Source organism: Pseudochaenichthys georgianus, chromosome 1 (assembly GCF_902827115.2).
Source record: "Pseudochaenichthys georgianus chromosome 1, fPseGeo1.2, whole genome shotgun sequence".
Lineage (NCBI taxonomy): Eukaryota > Metazoa > Chordata > Actinopteri > Perciformes > Channichthyidae > Pseudochaenichthys > Pseudochaenichthys georgianus.
This window is the reverse complement of record NC_047503.1, coordinates 35,741,148-35,747,147: the sequence shown is the minus strand read 5'-3', so window position 1 is coordinate 35,747,147 and position 6,000 is coordinate 35,741,148.

The window sequence follows — 6,000 nt, the reverse complement described above, 5'->3', positions numbered from 1 at the left end:
TAGACTATTCATCAATAAACTGTATTATCTTAAGAAAATAAAAAAGTTTTACTGAACATAAAATAAAAAATGCTCCCAGTGTTGAGTGTGTCGGCTCGACAAGCAGAGTAGATTGATACAACATCTGTGATAAACAGAAAATTACACTGAGATGTCATAACAGTGCAGAAGTGTTCTTAAGGTTAAACTATAATTCAAAACATTATAATGATCCTTTTTGAATCATAAAAACAATTATTGTCAATCTTTAAAACAGCTCTCGAATATGAAATGGCTGCTGATGTTTATCAGGGTTTTATCACAATATTATGTCACTCCGGCAAACACATTTTACATATTAGTATGTTGGTAATACATTTTTTTGGTAAACATTTAAGATCTCATGTGTAGGTTTAACTTCCTATCACAGATTAAATGTAATTTGGGGTTGAATATGAGTATAAAAGCGTTGTATGTTAAAAGATTAACATGTGTTATACTAATCGTGCAGATTAAGGCATTATTAGCCTGTGATTATACGACTTATCTTGGCCCCAGTGAGCTGGTCAAGTGGTTCAGTGGTTTCCACGGGTTATTTCTGTCTCTATTTACTGATCCAGTGACGTATGGCCCACAAGCAAGCAAAGATCTTTGTGAGGTCAAACAGTTATCACACAATACATCTAAACATGTGTATCTCGCTATCTGTAGCTAACGGCTTTTTTCAATCTTGGTTTGAATAAAATGTTTCTTTAAAGTTGTAATCCTTAAGATCTCAGTGCTGCATGACAAAAACGTTCGCTACAACACGTGTGGTTTCATAGCAAACTCTCTTTTATCAGCTCAGATCACTGTCAAGGTCGTCACTAATCCAAGTCACAAATACATGCATTTTTCTCTGCTTGTTTCACAAAACCACCATGTCCTTTGCCAGGTAAAGTCTTCAATGTGAGGCAGCAGCATTAGAAAATCTTCATATGGCATTAGCAATAGCTCTGTACATTTCTGACATCATGTAATGAAAGTGAACATCAAACAGTAAAGGTGATAACAATGAGATGCATGCATTGTTATCTCTGAATCCCTCATGCTGGTGAAGGCAATTTGAATGTAATGTAGAGTGGGAATTGCACTGCTTACAATAAAACTTCAATATAGAGAAGTAATTACAGAATGTAAATACAATGAAAGAAAATTGCACAAAAAAAAACCTTTCTAAAAAAAAGACAGACCATAAATAACAGCACAAATTAGGTTTCATTTAATCAGAATATAGTCAGTTATTTTTCAATCATTTGAGTTTGTTAACAAGACTGAACAAAGGTACTGTAGGTATATATTGCCTTTAATTCAGCAAAGATAACTTAAAACCAGCATTCAAATCTTTGGTCAGTTTACTTTTGTAACGGGGTTAATAATTAGCTCTTATCCATAAGATCATTTAAAATGCTACCACATAACAGCTCAATCAACTTACCTCTTCAAATAATCTTTAATCTGTGTTAATGAATCACAGTTGTCAATGTTTTCGTAAATTGCTGATGACTACAATCCTATTGAATGCAATCAATTTCTCTTGTAGCCTGCCGATACATTAATCAGGCTTTAGAAGTCCTCTCAGTGCTGAACAGAGACCACTGCTTTGTCGAGCCTCCATGCAATCAGAGAGAGACTCTGAAAGCAGCAGGGTTTCCCTGAGCAGTTAATTTGTCATTTTCCTCCAGCTGTTCGGTATTAGTACACTTGTTATAAGCAGAGAGATCAAAGAAACTCTGCAGAAAGCCTTTAGTTTCTTTATAGTCATTATTTCAAGTCATTTTTATTCTTTTTTTCTGAAACGTACTGAAGCGTCCTCATAAGTGTCGGTAACACCGTTTTAAATTAGGACAGAAAACCACATTTGTCAGATATTCATCATTGATTAAAGACGTACCAGCTTCAGTATGGTCTGTATAGTCACTGCTAATGTTTACCTCACACCCGGCATAAAGCTGGCATTTAGTTTTGATCCCTGTGCACAAGTTGTCACACTCAATCACACTTTAAAGGTGATTATCTTTCTTTCCATGTGCAATAAGCCTTGTCAAACCACGTCAAAACATCAGCACAAAATGGAAAGACGACTGCAATTAAACAGGTAATTCAATCACTCTGGTATACATACTGGGCGGAAAATAAAGCTCCTTTGTATTTATAATGGAAGCACAACCGACAAAACAGTATTAAAGCTTCTTGAGCAATTTAATAACTGTTTTTGACATTGACTTGATATTGAAACAACTATGGACAAACCTTTGTAATCACTTGATGTAAGAAGGAAAATTGATTTAATTGTGTAAGTGCAGTAAAAGAAAAATACATGTAAAAGAACCGAGACACTGATAAAGCTGTTTGGCTGACAATACATGTTTGGCAAAATGCTAGCGGTACAGTTTCATCCAAAGTCAGGACTCAAGATGGAGACAGTGATTGAATCTGCCCTGTAAGGAAAATAAGCCAGCATCGCAAGAGGTGGGAGCATACGGTGGGTTTTCAACGAGGATGACAACATGATAAAGTTAATTTTAGAAAGACCTGAAAACATTTTCTCTTTTAAAGTCAACATGCATGTGCCTGTTTTCATGAGAAGGTACACATTGCTTTTGGACACCAATTGCTCCTCGGTGAATCTTCCAGATATTAGGTATTTTTTTATTAAACAAGATTATCACTGCAAACTTTAATGAAAACTTTACCAAATATTAAATAGTTTGTCCTTAACAAACCCTTTGCTTGCGGCTTAACAATATTTAAGCTGTCTGTTGATTGATCTATTTCAATAAAGAGTTTTTTGTAATTATTTTTGCAGAATGTAGTTGAGTTGTACATTGTTTATATTCAGTTTGTCAGAAGCGAGAGAGCGACAGGTGCAGATCTTGCTAAACAAATGGATTGGGAGCTCAGTGCCAAGCTCAGCCCTGATTACCTCCCATAAGCCCGATCAGCTGATGCATCTGAGGCCTGTGTCCACCGTTCTTCACCAGCAAATCCACAAAGTGGGGGATCCAAAGAGGATTTAATAGGATCTGGTTCGGGTTAATCTATTCACAGGTACACTAAATATATAAGCTAATCATCAGGAAAGTCCTCTCTCACCCAACAAGTTTCCTCATGTGCGGCAGTAAGGTGGACTCTGTGTGTCCTTTAGTTACATCAGAGGAATAAGGTAAATATTAGATCAGTAGGTCAACTGGTTGTAGCCTATTATCAACAACACACAGTATTTACTACGTTAGGAATATACTGAATAACTGGAGTGAGTCTCGGTTCAAGGTCAGCCCAAGTAATTAATCAGTAACTTGAACAATGTGAAGTGAAAATGTGTTCGCTGAGGTTGCATTCAATTATCATCTGTCAGCTGATGGGGAAAGTATTAAATGATTCACCTGTAAGCAGAGTTGACAGATTCTTCAGCCCTGCAAAACGTTATATCTACAGCCTCAGTGAGTGTCTGTGCACACTAGCACCACAGACGTGTTGTGAAACAAATCAACGTGTGCCTGATTTCCCCCTGCTGCCTTTATCATTTTATGACATTCAAAAAAATATCTATTTGGTATAAGCCTTAAAAAAAATGTAAACCCCCCTTGTACATTGTCAGTGATATCAATTCCTGATAAAAATCATCCTGGCAGAATTCCAGTTATTGCCTGGTCAGCAGAAGATGTCAGAAAAGGTCATATTTTCTCTGAACACCTCCTCGGAGAAGAGGGGCAGTGTTCAATCCCGCAGAGATCATGGTATCCACCACAGGGCTGTCAGCGTGGAGGGTGAGATTTGGGAGTTTGATCCTCAACATGGTCACAGGCAGAAATATGAAATCGGATTAGAGCTAAAACAGTATGGGAGCCGTCCTGAGTGTGTGGGCAAATCTTCTTCTTTGAAGCATGCAATATTCTTTCACACACACATACGGGTATTGGGCCGAGGGCGACACCGTACTTCCGGTATCCGTTGTTTTACGCGAGGTGCAAGCAGCCGTACACCGTCTAGGTGTTGCTAAGCTTCCTGTACTGAATATCATAGTCTATTGCCTTAATCAATATCTAGTCAACTCTAAAATACCACATATATGCAATGGCATGATAATATTATTGTGACAAGTGGGGTATTCACCTGGTGTTTCCAGAAATTAGACGTAGATGCAGCCAAAATCAACGAAGGCCACTGTCGTTTTTCCATACATCTGCAGGCAGTCTGTAAGGGCAATCCGACAACCCACACAGCTCTAGTTTACGCTGGTAACGACCTAGAGCACACCCCTCAAGTCCAGAGATGTAATCCGAAGACATGCAGCGATTTCTTCGGTCGTTAATTCAGAAAAAAAACCTAGTGCGCTCTGCCTGGCTACGTTAGCTTCCAAGATATTTGCACCTCCAGGAAAATGGCGTATTTATATATATATATATATGGCGCGTGTTGCATTGTGGGTAGCTCCGACGTCACTGTGTGTGAAAGAATGATCAGACAAGCTAGGAGAAATAGGGCCACGTTTAAGTTTTGTTATCTTATTTGGGTTATTCATTGAGGTTGTTAATTATTTTCCTAATCTGGAATAATTGTAATCGATTGGTGCTGTATTTAGCTTTATTTTGTTCTGTTTCCCGTTTTATTTATTTTATTTATGTCTTGTTTCACTTCCTGTCTTTGCCCCTCCCTGACTTCCTGATTTGATCCACTTGTGTCCAATCACTGTGCTGGCCTTGTGTTTTTGCCTTCCCAATTCAGCTGTGTCTTGTTTCAGTAATTAGCTCTCTGTGTGTATATATACCTGCCTCTTTCTCATTGTTCCATTTCACTTTGTGCACAATGTCTCTTCCTGTGGTCAGTCCTTCAATGTGTGTCCCTTTATTTATCCTGGTTTTCCCTTGTAAATGTTTCACATTGTTGCAAATGGTAGCATGCCCTGTTAACTAGCTAACTATCTTCACTATTATCCTAAATCACTTTCATTTTCACTTTCAATGCCAAGCTGCCTTTTATTAGCTAACCATTTTCTTTGGTTAAATATAATAACTGTCTGATTCAAAATAGCCCTTTTGCCCTACCCTGTGAAAGCTGTTTCTTGAGGATATCAGGATATTGTTATCGGCTCGGTTCTGCTCTTTATAGCATTTTGGTCCATTTATTACGTCGGAGATAAATCAAATCAAATCAAGTTTTATTTATATAGCACATTTATAAACGATTTTTGGTAGAGCCAAAGTGCTGTACATAAAATAAAAATAGCCTACAGTAGGGACACTTTACAGCAAATACAACAGCACAGATTGTTCAGAATATCAGTATGAGAAAAACGACACCTTCTATCCTTAGACAACAGTACAGTCTCAAACACATCGTTAAATCGTCTTTTGGAATGTTGAAAGTGAAGACTACGTTTTTTTTAGTTGGCTGGGATCTTTGAAATCTCAGCAAGAGATACATTTTCAACAAACTCAGGGAGTAACGTTAGCTTAATAAGCCCGTTAGGTTAGGGTGCTCATCCCTATGTTCCCATGGTCCTCATTGTAAGAGATTGATAAGGGGCTATGTTCACAGTTGAAATGTATGAAGCTACTTTGGGGATATCAATGTCTAAAGTATTGCCAGTAAATCTATAGGTGGAGGTTTTCAAAGTATACCATCAGCTATTGGTTTGTTGATTGTGACACACCATATCAAGGGAAACATGTATTGACCCAGGGGGCAAATAAGTATTGCAGAAAATATAAAACCCTTTGATACTTCCTTAATGAGTCATATTAAGAGGATATTGAGCTTATGAACATAAGACCCTGGTAACATAGATGCTCTTCCTTTGTTAACTACTGTCTTAAATCAAGGTACGATTGTTTTTAGAAATAATTCCCACCATTTATCATAATTAGAGGAACTATAAGGGCAGAGATTAAAGAACGACCAATTTACCATGTGTCATATGTCAGCAAGAAATATATGTATATCAAAGTTGGACAGTGCATTGTTGTTGTTGTTGTTGCT